Source organism: Acanthopagrus latus, chromosome 6, assembly GCF_904848185.1.
Source record: "Acanthopagrus latus isolate v.2019 chromosome 6, fAcaLat1.1, whole genome shotgun sequence".
NCBI classification, from domain to species: domain Eukaryota; kingdom Metazoa; phylum Chordata; class Actinopteri; order Spariformes; family Sparidae; genus Acanthopagrus; species Acanthopagrus latus.
The window spans coordinates 31,819,640-31,833,300 of record NC_051044.1 but is presented as its reverse complement, the minus strand read 5'-3'; the positions used below and the strand labels follow the sequence as shown (position 1 = coordinate 31,833,300).

Here is a 13,661-nt window from a genome sequence, read left to right as displayed (position 1 = left end):
TGTATTTGTAAAAGAGGGTGTGAAGGCCTGGTTTTCGATGAGAGGGCTTTGAAGAGAACAAGACTGCCAACCATAAGCTTTTCGAATTTGGGACCAGATCTTGAGTGAATGGGAGACGACTGGATTGTGTAGCGAGTCAGGGTCTACTGTGGGCAGAGCTGAGAACAACATGGCTGGGAGAGAAGAAGGGTGACAACAGGCGTTTTCAATACCAAACCACAGCGGAGGCTTTTTTTGTAGCCAGTAAGTCATCATTTTAATGTTACTTGCCCAATAATAAAATTTAAAGTTTGGCAACCCCATACCTCCTACTGATTTTGGTCTCTGTAAAAAGATCATCCTTAATCTCGTTTTTTTCTTATTCCAAATAAATTCTGAGATTATTTTATCTATACTCTGAAAATAACCCTTTTTGATATACATGGGAATACACTGATATGAAAAAAGAAATTTGGGGAGGATGGTCATTTTGATTATGTTGATTCGACCTGCTAATGTTATGGGAATATGGGACCATCTCTGCAGGTCTTCTGTTGTAATGTCAAGTAATTTTTGAAAGTTCTCTTTGTATAGGCCTGCAAAAGTTTTGGTAATGTTAATACCTAAATACTTAAACTGAGTTGAGATCCTGAAGGGTAATTTGTCAAAGAGTTGTTGGTCTTTTATGATCTTTATTGGGAATAATATACTTTTGCTAATATTTATTTTATATCCTGATATTTGTCCAAATTTGTTCAAAATCGAGATTATTGCAGGGACTGATTTAGAAGGGTCAGAGATGTATATTAATAAATCATCGGCGAACAGTGAAACCTTATGCTCCTTGCCTCCTTGATGAATCCCACTGTACTCTTTTGAAGCTCGCAAAGAGACTGCCAGAGGTTCTATTGCTAGTGCGAAAAGCAGAGGAGATAGTGGACATCCCTGCCTAGTGGAACGTGTTAACCCGAAGTACTCCGATCTAATCTTGTTTGTCTGTACTGAAGCCGTTGGAGATGCATAAAGGAGCCTGATCCAAGAAATATACCTCGGGCCAAAACCAAACCTTGACGGGGCCGAGAAGAGATAACCCCACTCAACCCTGTCAAAGGCCTTCTCCGCGTCCAGTGATAATAATATTTCCGAGAGTGAGTTGGTGTTAGATGTATATATAATATTGAATCGTCTGCGGATATTATAATACAGTTGTCTATTTTTAATAAAACCTGTTTGATCTTCATGAATTATTGTTGGGAGTACATTTTCCAGTCTAATCGCCAATATTTTAGCTAGAATTTTGGTGTCTACATTTAATAGACTCACTGGTCTGTAAGATGCTGCGTCCAGTGGGTCTTTCCCCTTTTTATGTGTTAGAGAGATTGTTGCCTGATAAAATGTTGCTGGAAGAGACCCTGTCTCAAATGATTCATTAAAAACTCTCAAGAGAAGAGGCGCAACCTCAGTGACAAAAGTTTTATAAAATTCAGGTGTATACCCATCTGGGCCTGGTGCTTTTGAGCTTTGTAAGCTGCGTACTGCTGAGGTCACCTCCTCTAGAGTTATAGGCTCCTCCAACAAACACCTATCCTCCTGGCAGATGAAGGGGATCTCCAAGTTATCAAAACACTCTTGTATAGTTTCCGAATTAGCTGCTGTTTCTGTTGTATATAGTTTAGAATACAATTGTTTGAATTCCTGGTTTATTTCTAATTGGTCTTTTGTTGTATTTCCAGAATGCGAATTTCAGTCATATACCTAGATGCCTCGGATATTCTTATCTGATGAGCCAGTTGCCTTCCTATCCCCTCCCCATGCTCATAATATTTATGCCTGGAACGATTTATTAATTTGGTTGTCTCAGCTATGGACAAGAGACTGAACTCGGTCTGCAGACTTGTCCTCCTAACAAGCAGGTCAGGAGTGGGAGACACTGCATACCGTTTGTCCAGCTCCACAAGTTGTCCTGCAATATTCCTTCCTCTCTCATTTTTTGTTTTGACCTACTGAGCTGAGTAGGAAATAATCTGTCCTCGGACAAATGCTTTTAGGGCCTCCCATAAAATACTTTTAGAAACATCTGGAGTCTCATTGGTTTGCATATATAAAGCAATCTGGGATCTGATAAACTCTACATGGGTTTCGCTAGCTAGTAAACCGTTATCCATACGCCACGTTTTGGCTGAATATCTACAGGGAAAGTTTAGTTGCAATCTTAGTGGGGCATGGTCTGATAAAACAATGACTTCATAATCTATATATTTTACCAGTGTAAGTAGTTTTGAGATTATGAAAAAGTAGTCAATCCTGGAGAAGGAATTGTGTGGCTGAGAGAAAAATGAATATTTTCGTTGGTCCTGGTTCATATATCTCCATGCATCTATTACATTAACTGACTTTAAAAAATGTTGTACCAGTTTCGCTGACTTAGACAAAGAGTGTTGTTTGTTTGATAATCTATCACTAGAATCAGGTTGTGGGTATGAAGATTGGGTAAGGACGCTAGTACTGAATTTATAAACCTCTCATCATCGAAGTTGGGGGCTTAAACGTTCGCTAAAGTTATTGGAGTGTTATAGATTTCCCCAGTTACTATTACATATCGGCCATTTGAGTCCGAGATTGGATCTGATGTAATAAAGGGGATATCTTTATTGATTATAATAGCAGTCCCGCGTGATTTTGAATTGAAGCTAGAGTGAAACACATGTCCCACCCAGTTCCTGTGTAATTGTTTATGTGCATGGTTTTTGAGATGCGTTTCTTGTAAGAAGGCTATATCAGCTCCCAATCTCTGCAGATGTGCCAGTACATTACCACGCTTCACGGCTCCATTCAACCCTTTGCAGTTCCAGGTAATTAGCTTCACCACACCTTCCTCATTATTCATGTAGGATCTCTTTGGGTTTCTATCAATGGTCTAATCTGGAGAAGTTTATGATGGCAACATAGATGGTCCTGCATCCACACAGAGGAAAGAAAGAAACAAAAAAGGTAAAGAACAAAAGCAGACAAACAAAAAAAAAACAAGACTTGTACGTGTAGTGACTTCTAACAATCTCACATCATCTAAACTTTCGAACTTTACATCTACCCAACCCACCCCCCCGACCCTTCCCAAACAAGTGGTGGGGGAGAAAAAGGCTTACTGAAGTCCAAAGGCACCTTGCCATTTAACACACCTCAAGAGAGGGAGCGAGAAAAAGAAAAAGAGAAAGAAAAAGAAGACTTGGTCTCTGAGCTCCATTTAAATGAAAAAAAAAAAAAAAATCTGTTTTAAACCTCCAAACTCCAAAGTTTTTGTCATACTTAACACATAAGAGGAGCAAATAACACTAGTAACAAAGATGGATCTGTAAGTGAAGTGACTCATATTCCTCCCCCCGAATGTCCTTATAGTTTGCGACCTTGGTTGTGTCCACTTCATTACATTATATCATAGGTTTAAGAATGTTTACATCCACAGCCTCAGCAGACAGCGGACACACAGGGATGTTCAGTGTTGATAACAGAGAGAGATGAAAGGAGAAAGAAAAATAATTTATAAATCAAATATAAAATATATATATAATATATAAAATATATAATCAGTTACTTAAAAGTATTTCCATATAAATCCTGAGTCAATCACAACAGTTACACAACAGTGTGTAACGCTGGGAAAACACATCTCCAATGCACAGACTATCAGTACCGGATCCCCCCAGGGCTGTGTTCTTTCTCCTCTGCTCTTCTCCCTGTACACCAACAGCTGCACCTCCAGTCACCAGTCCGTCAAGCTCCTGAAGTTTGCAGACGACACCACCCTCATCGGACTCATCTCTGATGGTGACGAGTCCGCCTACAGGTGGGAGGTTGACCACCTGGTGACCTGGTGCAACCAGAACAGCCTTGAGCTCAATGCTCTAAAGACAGTGGAGATGGTTGTGGACTACAGGAAGAACTCAGCCTCACCTGCCCCCATCACCCTCTGTGACTCCACTATTGACACTGTGGAGTCTTTCCGCTTCCTGGGAACAATCATCTCCCAGGACCTCAAGTGGGAGCTGAACATTAGCTCCCTCATCAAGAAAGCACAGCAGAGGATGTACTTCCTGCGGCAGCTGCAGAAATTCAGTCTGCCGAAGACAATGATGGTGCACTTCTACACAGCCATCATTGAGTCCATCCTCACCTCCTCCATCACCATCTGGTACGCTGCTGCCACCGCCAAGGACAAGGGCAGGCTGCAGCGTGTCATTCGGTCAGCAGAGAAGGTGATTGGCTGCAACCTCCCGTCTCTTCAGGACCTGTACACCTCCAGGACCCTGAGGCGTGCAGGAAAGATTGTTGCTGATCCCTCCCATCCCGGTCACAAACTCTTTGAGACACTCCCCTCTGGCAGGAGGCTGCGGTCCATCAGGACCAAAACCTCACGCCACAAGAACAGTTTCTTCCCGTCTGCTGTCAGCCTTATCAACAAGGCCTGAATCCCCCCTGACACTCCTCACACTCCACCTCTACCACTGACTGTCACACTGACAGCACCATAACTCTATGTGTTACATTAACGCTCAGCTTGAACTTCCTATTCATTTGCACATTTCCATTTGCACATCATTTCTTGTAATTGTTCACTGCCAGCCGGTCTGCTCCTTTTATCCTTTTACCCAAAAAACAGATTGTGTATATGTATTTATATTGTATAGTTATATTTTCTACTTTTTAAAATAGTTTATATTGTTAATTTGTTATATTTTCTATTCTTTAAATAGTTTATATTGTTAATTTGTTATATTTTCACTTAATAGTTATTTGATGCATGCGCCAACATCACCACAACAAATTCCTCGTATGTGTAAAATCGTACTTGGCAATAAAGCTTTTTCTGATTCTGATTCTGAAAGCTTTTCTGATTATTGACACCACAAGTTTTAACATAAAGGATATCAAACTCAGATCACTACTATTACTTGCGCTCATAGGAATCAGTCCGCTTTGGCGATCTTCTGGTTGTAGAAATCCTCAGCAGCTTCCGGGGAACCAAAGGAGTGTCTAATCCCGTCCAAACTGATAGTGAGCCTGGCTGGGTAGAACAAGCTGTATGTGACGTTGGCCTCCCGGAGTTTTCTCTTCACTGGGTTGAAAGCAGCGTGCTGCCTGCTGACCTCCGGGCTCATGTCTGGAAAGATGTACACCTGGTCTCCTTTGTATGTCAGTCGTCCTTTAGTTTTGCCCAGATCCAGTATCTTCTGCCTGTCCGTGTAATAGTGAAGGTGGACGAGAATGGCCCCGGGTCTCTCACCGTTGTTCGGCCGCGGGGCAACGATGAGCCCGATCAATACATTCCTTACTGACTAACTGTTGTGACTTCTCTAGTGCAGATTCTCTGTCCATCGTTTCACTGAGCGCAGTTGCCATCTCTTTATATTCGTGAGCTGTCTCAGCCTGTGCCGAGCGGAGTCGTGCTAGCTCGCCTGCTAGCTCGTCTCGTATGGCCTGTATGTCAGCTTTGGTTTCTTCGCGGAGAGAAAGGACGTCCGTTTTAATTTCTTTAAACAATGTCGCGATCTCAGCTTTTATCTGGACCAGCACCGTTTCTCTGGATATCTGTAACTCCTCTCGAGGCATCCGCAGGGAAAGCGTGGCCTCGGGCGTGGTATCAGGTGTTCTCTCCTGCGTATTCACTGCCTACTCCATCAAGCAGAAACCGGAAGTCTTTTTGGGCTTTGATATTTTTAATAAGACGTTGACCCGTGACTGGAGATACATAAGAGAGGTTACCATGACAGTTGTGACTAATATTATGAACTGAGTCATCAAATCAAAATACAGTCCAGAATATCACAGCATTATCAGAAGAAGACAAGTCTAAATGTTCAGAGAATCTTTGTACTTTAGTGATAATAAAGTTGGATGTTTAAGACAAAATGGAGATAGGAAGGTCATCACCATCATCTGATGTTGACTTAACAGGTTTCACCACAAAGTACCAGGTCTTATTATCAGAGAGCAGTTACATGACGACTCAATAACCAGATGTGTTTTGAAGACATGGCACTGGGAAATGAAAACGGTTTGAACACACTGGGATCAGACATGAATCTCACCATTGTGAGGCAGTGATGTATGATGTTTATCAGCCCCATAGATTATCAGCTGAATATTGGGAAATGTAAAATATCAGGTATTTATAGGTATTGGTGAAATAATATCTGATAAATGGAAGCAATAATATGAAGCCAGATTGCTTTCACTCAGCCTGTTAACATGACCACAATAATCTGACCTGATGTGTTTACATGCACTTCAGTAATGTGATGATGGAAGGAAGATAACATGATTGCATTCTGCAGTACATGTTCCACAAGAGCTCAACGAGACAATCTACACTGCACTGATACATGCAGTTTGGTGGAGCCAGCTGCCTGTGCTATTTACATAAAGTATAAGTGGTGGATCATTAGATCAGTGACTCTGCACCTCTCAGATCCCCTGACCTGCTTGGCACCATGACTCCACATGGAGATATGCAAAGTGTAACGCATAATGTATCAATTATGCACCATTTATTCATGCCACAACAATACCTCACACAGTTGATTTGGTTCCTTCTCCCTCGTGTATAATCCATTAGAGCTGTGTCCATTCTTTCAAAGCACTATAGTTTCCCAGCCCGTCCGACATGCACACATTTGTGTGAGTGCACTGTTGTGTGTGATTTCGGTCCCTTACACACATTAGTTATCCTGTTTGACTTTTGGAGAGGCATGCTGCATGTATGAGGTCCTGTCTTCAGATCTCAGTCATATTCTCACATTTACATGCAACACACTTTGAAACTAGTTTATTCAGCTGATTGGCAGCTTTGTAAGAAATAATATAGATATCTGATCTTTGGAGATCTCTGAGGATTTTTAATATTTTATCACCACAGCAGTTTCTCTAAGCTGAGTTTACAGGTCAAAGCTTTACAGCTGTGGACACATTGACAGTTAGTTCAGCAGCAGTTTGACATTTTAGCTGGATACATTTGACACTTCAGTTATTTCCTATACTGAAACATCTTCTAGCTTCTGATGTAAGCATTGCATCTAGCAAGTTAACTGGTATTTAAGTCAAACAAAAGAAAAAAAAGTCTTCCAACCCAACCTGGAACATCCTGTGGGGGTCAGAGGTGGCAGTTCTACCGTAGGTCATTTTGTCTACACTGTTCACTGTGGGTCCAGTGTTTTACAGGCTCTCAAGGTTTATGTTGTTTTTGAGTATTGCATCTCTTGAAAAAAGTCAGAGACCACCTTCAGCAGTCCAGGACAGTCAGGACTCCTTTGTTTGTCTGCGGTCTTCAAGGAGTTGTGTTAAAGCTTTGAGGTGTGTTTGGGCTCATTATCCTGCTGCAGTGTGAATCCTTCTCCGCAAAGGTCAAACAAGAGGGTGGACGGGAACATTCCCACCCCCATGTTTCACTGTGGGTTTGAAACGCTGCGCTGTCCTTCTCTGTCCTGTTCGTCTTCTTACATTCAGCCTGTGAATTCTGTAACTGGCAGAAATCTATAACTTGGCTGAATCAGTGAAGAGGGCTTTTCCAGTCATCCACTGTGAAATTCTTGGATTTGCTAGCCCACCTGAAGTGTTGGCCTTGTTTCCATGTAGAGAAGTGGTTTAGAAAATGCTACTTATCCTCTTAGACCCTTACAAGACAGCCCATTTTTTTTAGTTAATAAATTCCACATGTGTGAAGCATTTTCTGTAAAAGCATTTTGTATTTCCTTGTACTGCTCTCTGAGAAAGATGCCCTTTGCTCAGAATAACAGTTTGAATACTGACAGTTTACCTTTACTTTTTAAATCCTCCAACTTTCCAACTACTTGCAGGCTTATGTGAAAATATAACAGATATTTATTGTGGTGTCAGACTTTTGGGCTCTACCGTATATGCCCACTTTATTTAGATAATAACAATGCTTGTTTAAGGATTGTATCTTAAGTTCAACCACTTTGAACTGATGCTGGTTTGACAAAAAAAAAAAAAAAAAGGCCAGAGTGGATCCGACTATAATTACGTTTGTGTATTACATTAAATTAATGTTGGTTCGATGTGTTCTTGTAGTGTGTTATCCGGAAGTTACCTTGCTAACCACAAATCCTGCTTGGGGTTCAGGCCACAGGGTTGCTTGGTGAAATCGGGGCTGGACTTTGGTCTCCAGTGCTGATCAGAGTAGGATAGTGACACAATTGAGAAGCAATATTCACGGTGGTAGAATTCCTTACATTGCTAATGCTCACATGTAAACCGTGCAGTGTTTTCTGGGAGAGGACAGGAATGTATTGATTGTAATTTGGGTTAGATAAGATGGATGGAGCACATTCCAGTCACTGATATGTTTTCCTGTATATTTGCGATTGGCTCTTAGATAAATGCCGTTAAAGATTAACACAAATCCGTCTGGCAGTTTCCTTGATTCTGTATGAAAACAGGAGCAGCAGAAAGTTGGAGAGTAGCAACTTTGGGTGAAAATTCTTTAGCTGTAATTCAGCCGCTGGTGTGTGTGCATACTGCTAGAGGTCAGAGAAGCTGCCAAATGATTTTCACTTCGAGGTCGCAAGGTCAACGTCAAGGTGTGGTGAACGGGGCTCAGCCGGACCTCAGGCTGAATATCAATGCTCCACCTCTCCCCCTTGGTGGTGCTCACATTTACATTAAAAATCACATCCATTCTGCTTTCTCCTCCCGTAGGGAAAGAGAGCAGAGCCACCGGTACATTCTGTCTCAGCCATGAAAACAAGCAGTGCACTGCCACAGTGAGAGGTCATACTTTACAGGTAGAGATTACACAGCTTCCACAATGCCAAAAAAAAATGTGTGTTTTGTGATTGTGCTGGTTTTGAATGGTTCAGTCAAATGATAACTACATTTTCAAAGCAGTGTCTGTATACAGACAGCACTGTAAAAGTGAAAAGGGTTACTCTCATTTTATCTTGAAAGCAAGAGAATTGAGCCTAAACCCAGCACAACCCCTTCCCGCTTCCATCAGGCTAACTAACGAGCTAGCAAGCTAACTGATCGTGTTACTGCTGATTTGAACATGACAGTCCCACTTTTTGACATATGTCAATGTTGCATTTTCCCTCCATTATTAGCGTATGATTCAGAGAAGTTGTTACACTTGGTACCACTCTAATATCAGTGCAGGCGGGCAGGGTTTCGGGCACAGGTTGCTAATGTTGGCATATTGGCCTGGTAAAAGAGCAGTGTTACCTTTTATTTCATGACTTGATTGCTGGTTGATGAACAAATCGTAACATTGGCATTGTGATTATATCAGGATTGCCAGAGTAATGCGAAAGAAATCTCCACAACTGCAGACAATATATAGAAAATGTCTGGTCACTATCCCTTGTAACTCTGTTCTTAGGGGCAAGGGAGAATTAGAAAATGAGGAGGTGGGGTAAAAATTGGAAATGGGTTTGGGCCTTAAAAGGAAGTTTAACTTTTGAAAGTGATCAGCTGAATCCAGTGGTTTGAAGAGTGGAGCATTCCTAAATGCATAGGGAGGAGTTTTTTAAACACAGTCAGTGCTGCATCACTTCTCAGCTCCAAAGTGGTCCCCATTTGTGTGAAGTGTTTACAGTTAGTCCCACAGGCACTGTCCTTTAAGATGGAGTATTCACAGTCAGTAATACATTAATTCAACATAGCTGTGGTGCAAACAAACCCTTATGACAAGCTGTGAGCAAGCAAATGGCTCATTCAGCCAGTAGTCAGTATTTGTTAGCTCACGGTGCTTCAGACTGAAGTCCTACCTATCTCTTCAGTCTGCCTCCATTCATTTTGGACAACGTCATTTGCTCCTCTAAAGCCCTATAAAAATGTTGGAATGGTAGATATCTGTGATCTTCATCCTCATGCCGATTCTGACATATATCTGTGGTTTGGGGTTGTATTTCATTTTAAATATCTGTTTTCTGTTGTCAGATGTAAGACATTTGATCACGGCTCATAATATGTAAAACAGGATACAAGCCCCCCCCGTTACCACATAAAAATTAAAACTTTGAGAATGCGCTTCACAAAACACAAACGTGGGGAGGTAACTTCTAAATCATATGAGGCCCCCTGATGTTACCAGTCCCATGTAAATAAGGCTTAAGATCTGCAGCCACAGGCAGGAGAATCTCACAGTTAGGTGACAAATGTCCTGGGCTGGTACCACGCAGTGCCTATTGATAATAATAGCCAATGATTATCAGTGATGTTGTCATGTTGATGTTAAATCTTAAAGAGAAAAATCAGTATGTTTCACATTCCATTTTTCTCCAATCCAAAAAGCCCACCCAAGGTGCTTTAGTCTCTCGTCTTGACATGAACCGATGCTGTTTGTCCACCAGCTCTTTTGGCCACACCGACTCAAACGCCGCCACGCTGATTTGCTTTTCCATCACCAGATTTACTCCGCCTTAGTTGAGCCAAGCTACAGCGACGATGAGCCTGTGTCATGTCTGTGCAGGAGACCTGAGTGAAAGAAGTTTTTAAAGTCATTGTGTTCAGCTCTCTGTATTTTTGTAGCCTCTAACCGAATCTCTTTAGTTTCTCTCATCCTGTTTGTTGTTTCAGACATCTGCTGTGTTTTACTGTTGTAAACATTTCCTATAACGCTGCTTCAAATAAAAACTTTTTAAATGACTAAATAACCACAGAGTAATAATAGCAGAGCCACTTTGTTAGCAGTGAAGCTTTGATCATACTGCAGGGATCGAGACTAATGCATCATTGGTTTAAGACACACCTTCCAACAGGTAACCCAGCTGTGGTGGAAAACCAGAGTCCCTGCTGTGTAGAGCCAGGCTGGCGGATGTGAAGTGTCCATCTTTTTGAGTTTAAGACAACACGTTTTTCATCCCCAGATGCATATTTGTGACCCAACTTGAAGACTAAATGCATGCATGCTCTTTACCATACTATATTTTTTTTGAACAGCTAGTTGTGGGCCTTGACTTTGACAGTAAAACTGCTTGGATTGGATTTGTAAATTTTGTTCCCTGATAAGAAATTCTTAAACACAGGAGCTAACATAGTGACGCTCTAAACACCCTACATGTAACATAGGAGAATTACTGTGTGTAATGTGAAAGTGTGGACACTAAAACCTCAGTGGATATGTGAGCATCAGGAGTGTCGAGTTCAAACACTGGACGTGATTCAGCTTTGTTTTGTGCATCCAAACAGATATACATGATACACAGGCATTCTTGTAGGCCTTAGGTATATCTTCCCCAGTCTTGTGCACATGACTACTCTGTGTGGTTACCGAACATTGGTGCTGTGCTTCTGACGTGCTGCTGTCACTATGCAGTTAGTGTGTGTGATCAGTGAAACAATGTATAAACATGTCTGATTCTGAGACAGTTTAAATAAATTCACACAATTCTTCTTCCACAATTCCTCCATGGACAGTCTGTAATATAGACATGGGCCATTAGGGGTCCACAGACCCTTAGTTGAGTGTCTTGAGGCTACTGACTGCTTGGAAACACTAGGCAGGCAATGTCTGTGTCTCCTTTTTTGAATTTCTTCTGAAAAATGCATCTTTGTGTCAGGGCTTTTTCCTTAACTACTGGAACTATTTGAACTCTCTCATCTTCTTATTATGCAGTGTTTTTGATTTGGTTTGGTTTCATTTTTAATGCTAATACAATATAGCCTACTTAATAGCATTTGATTTTCAGAAACCTCTCCTTCACAATCAAATCCATACAGAACAGACTTAAAGATTATGCATCTGGGGCATAATATGGGCATGGGTGGAAAATCTGAGCAGTGACTGACTGCGATGAATTCCTGTCAGCACCACACACAAGAGGAAGACCCCACAACATGGGCAGCCTTCATGTCTAATCAGGCAAATATGAACAATGCATTTCTTCACTTTTAGACAATCATGATTAAAATATGAACAAACCATTTACAAGAAAGTAAATTAAACTCCATCAACCTTCTGGAGCCTATAGAGAGCTGAAGTTACAGGCCTTCTCGTGGCCCCCTTGGGACCTTATTTTGAAAAAAAATATTTATGGTATTGTTGATGATGGTTCTGAGTCATCCAGGCCATGGTAATCCTAAGTGCCGTATCATAGGCAACTGAACGTGTTTCAGTTTGTGGAAGACGTTTCATCTCTCATACAAGAGGCTTCTTCAGTTGTAACGAACTGGGAGTTTCAGGCTTTTGAACTCTGTGTGTGAGTGTCCTTACAGTCGTTAGGACCACTTGAGGAATTGTTGCTGACAACTCTGAAAGTCAGATTTAAATTATTTAGTCAATGGACCTCTGAAAGTGAAGCTGAAAGCTTGTGAAGCGCTCGACAGACGCTGTATTCTTGTAATATGTTTCTGTTTTCTGCTGCTGTGACAAACAAATTTCTCCGTCTGCGGGACATTAAAGGAATTCAGATTCTGATTCTGATTATACCTTCAGTCATTTACTGTATTATATTTGATATTTATTTGGACTTACTGTTTGCAGGGGAGAGTATAAAAGTCAACAGGCCAAGGTAAACGTCATTGATGAACTTTTGGATTATTAAAATGCAATTAAAAGGGCAACAAGGAAGATTTTGTTTTGAAATATACTAACACGCTTATTTCAAATGCCATTCAGCGGAGTCTATCCTGTTAGTGTTGCTGCAGCAAAGGCAGCTCACTTCTCATGGTGGGAGCTTAATGTACGTCAATGTCAGCACTTGCTGAATAGGGAAGAAAAAACCCACTACAGCTGTCTGCAGATCCTGGCAGAGGATTGTCATTTATCCCCACTCTGTAGTTTGTGCCATTAATCCATATACAAACCAAGGCACTGGCCTCCTCCCCCAGCTTCTGGTCAGACACGGTTGTATCACTCGAATTTCTATTTATTTATTTTTTTTTAATTTTCATAGATGGAACTGTAAACGTCTTTGAGGGCAGTCTGTCTCAAAATGTGCACTGCTTTGTTGTTCTTAAACAATATTGCTTCCACCTCTCTCTCTGTCTTGTCATTCTGACTTTGCGATAGCATTTCAGCAAAGCCATAAACACTTTTGATTTCTGAAGTCAGACAAGTTGGGTTTCTGTGTCACATATAATGACAAGCAATCTATAAGACAAAATATTTGACTAAAAATCAAAAGGGAACATCATGATGAAAACAGTGAAGATGGTCAGTAAGCGTCATGCTGTTGAATGGAAAGAAGCTGTGTTCATTGTCAATGTGTGTCTGTGTGGAATAGTGGACCGGAAACCACTGGAAATGATCATCTATGGGTTGGTGTCACTGTTACCATAAACTCAGTGATACATTACATTTGCTTTTGTGGACTTTCCTTTAGTTTAAGGTTTAGTTTGTGTAATGGATGATGAGTGGGGACGCAGGAGTCACCTCAGGCCTCTGAGCTCAACCTCCCCAGCTTGACCTGTTTCCAGCTTGAGTTGTCTTCAGTTGATATGTCCTTTGGAGGATGGGAGTTCACTTCAGGAGAGGGATATGCAGTGTGAGTCCCATCTGGTCCCACGAGTGAAACCTAGATGAATAGATGTGCAAATGGCCTTAAAAATATAGTAAATGCATATGGTGAATGAAATATAGAAAATGAGGAGCGAGAGAAATTAGAGAGTGGCGGCAAAAAGCAAAGTGTCTACAGGCCACAGTAATCTGCTGCTTGTTCTTGTCAGCT

General features: G+C 41.3%; 1 protein-coding gene across 2 annotated transcripts in view; it reads left to right on the top strand.

Moving 5' to 3' along the window:
• The window catches only part of fhit (fragile histidine triad diadenosine triphosphatase), a 368,692-nt gene that overhangs the window by 4,241 nt on the left and 350,790 nt on the right, over positions 1 to 13,661 (top strand). The window contains exon 2 of one of the 2 annotated variants that reach the window (XM_037102527.1): positions 8,692 to 8,777. The exons of the other annotated variant lie outside the window; for it this stretch is intronic. The gene's annotated coding sequence lies outside the window, so the exon portion shown is untranslated. The remainder of the gene's footprint in view (positions 1 to 8,691; positions 8,778 to 13,661) is intronic. 2 annotated transcript variants of the gene reach the window in all.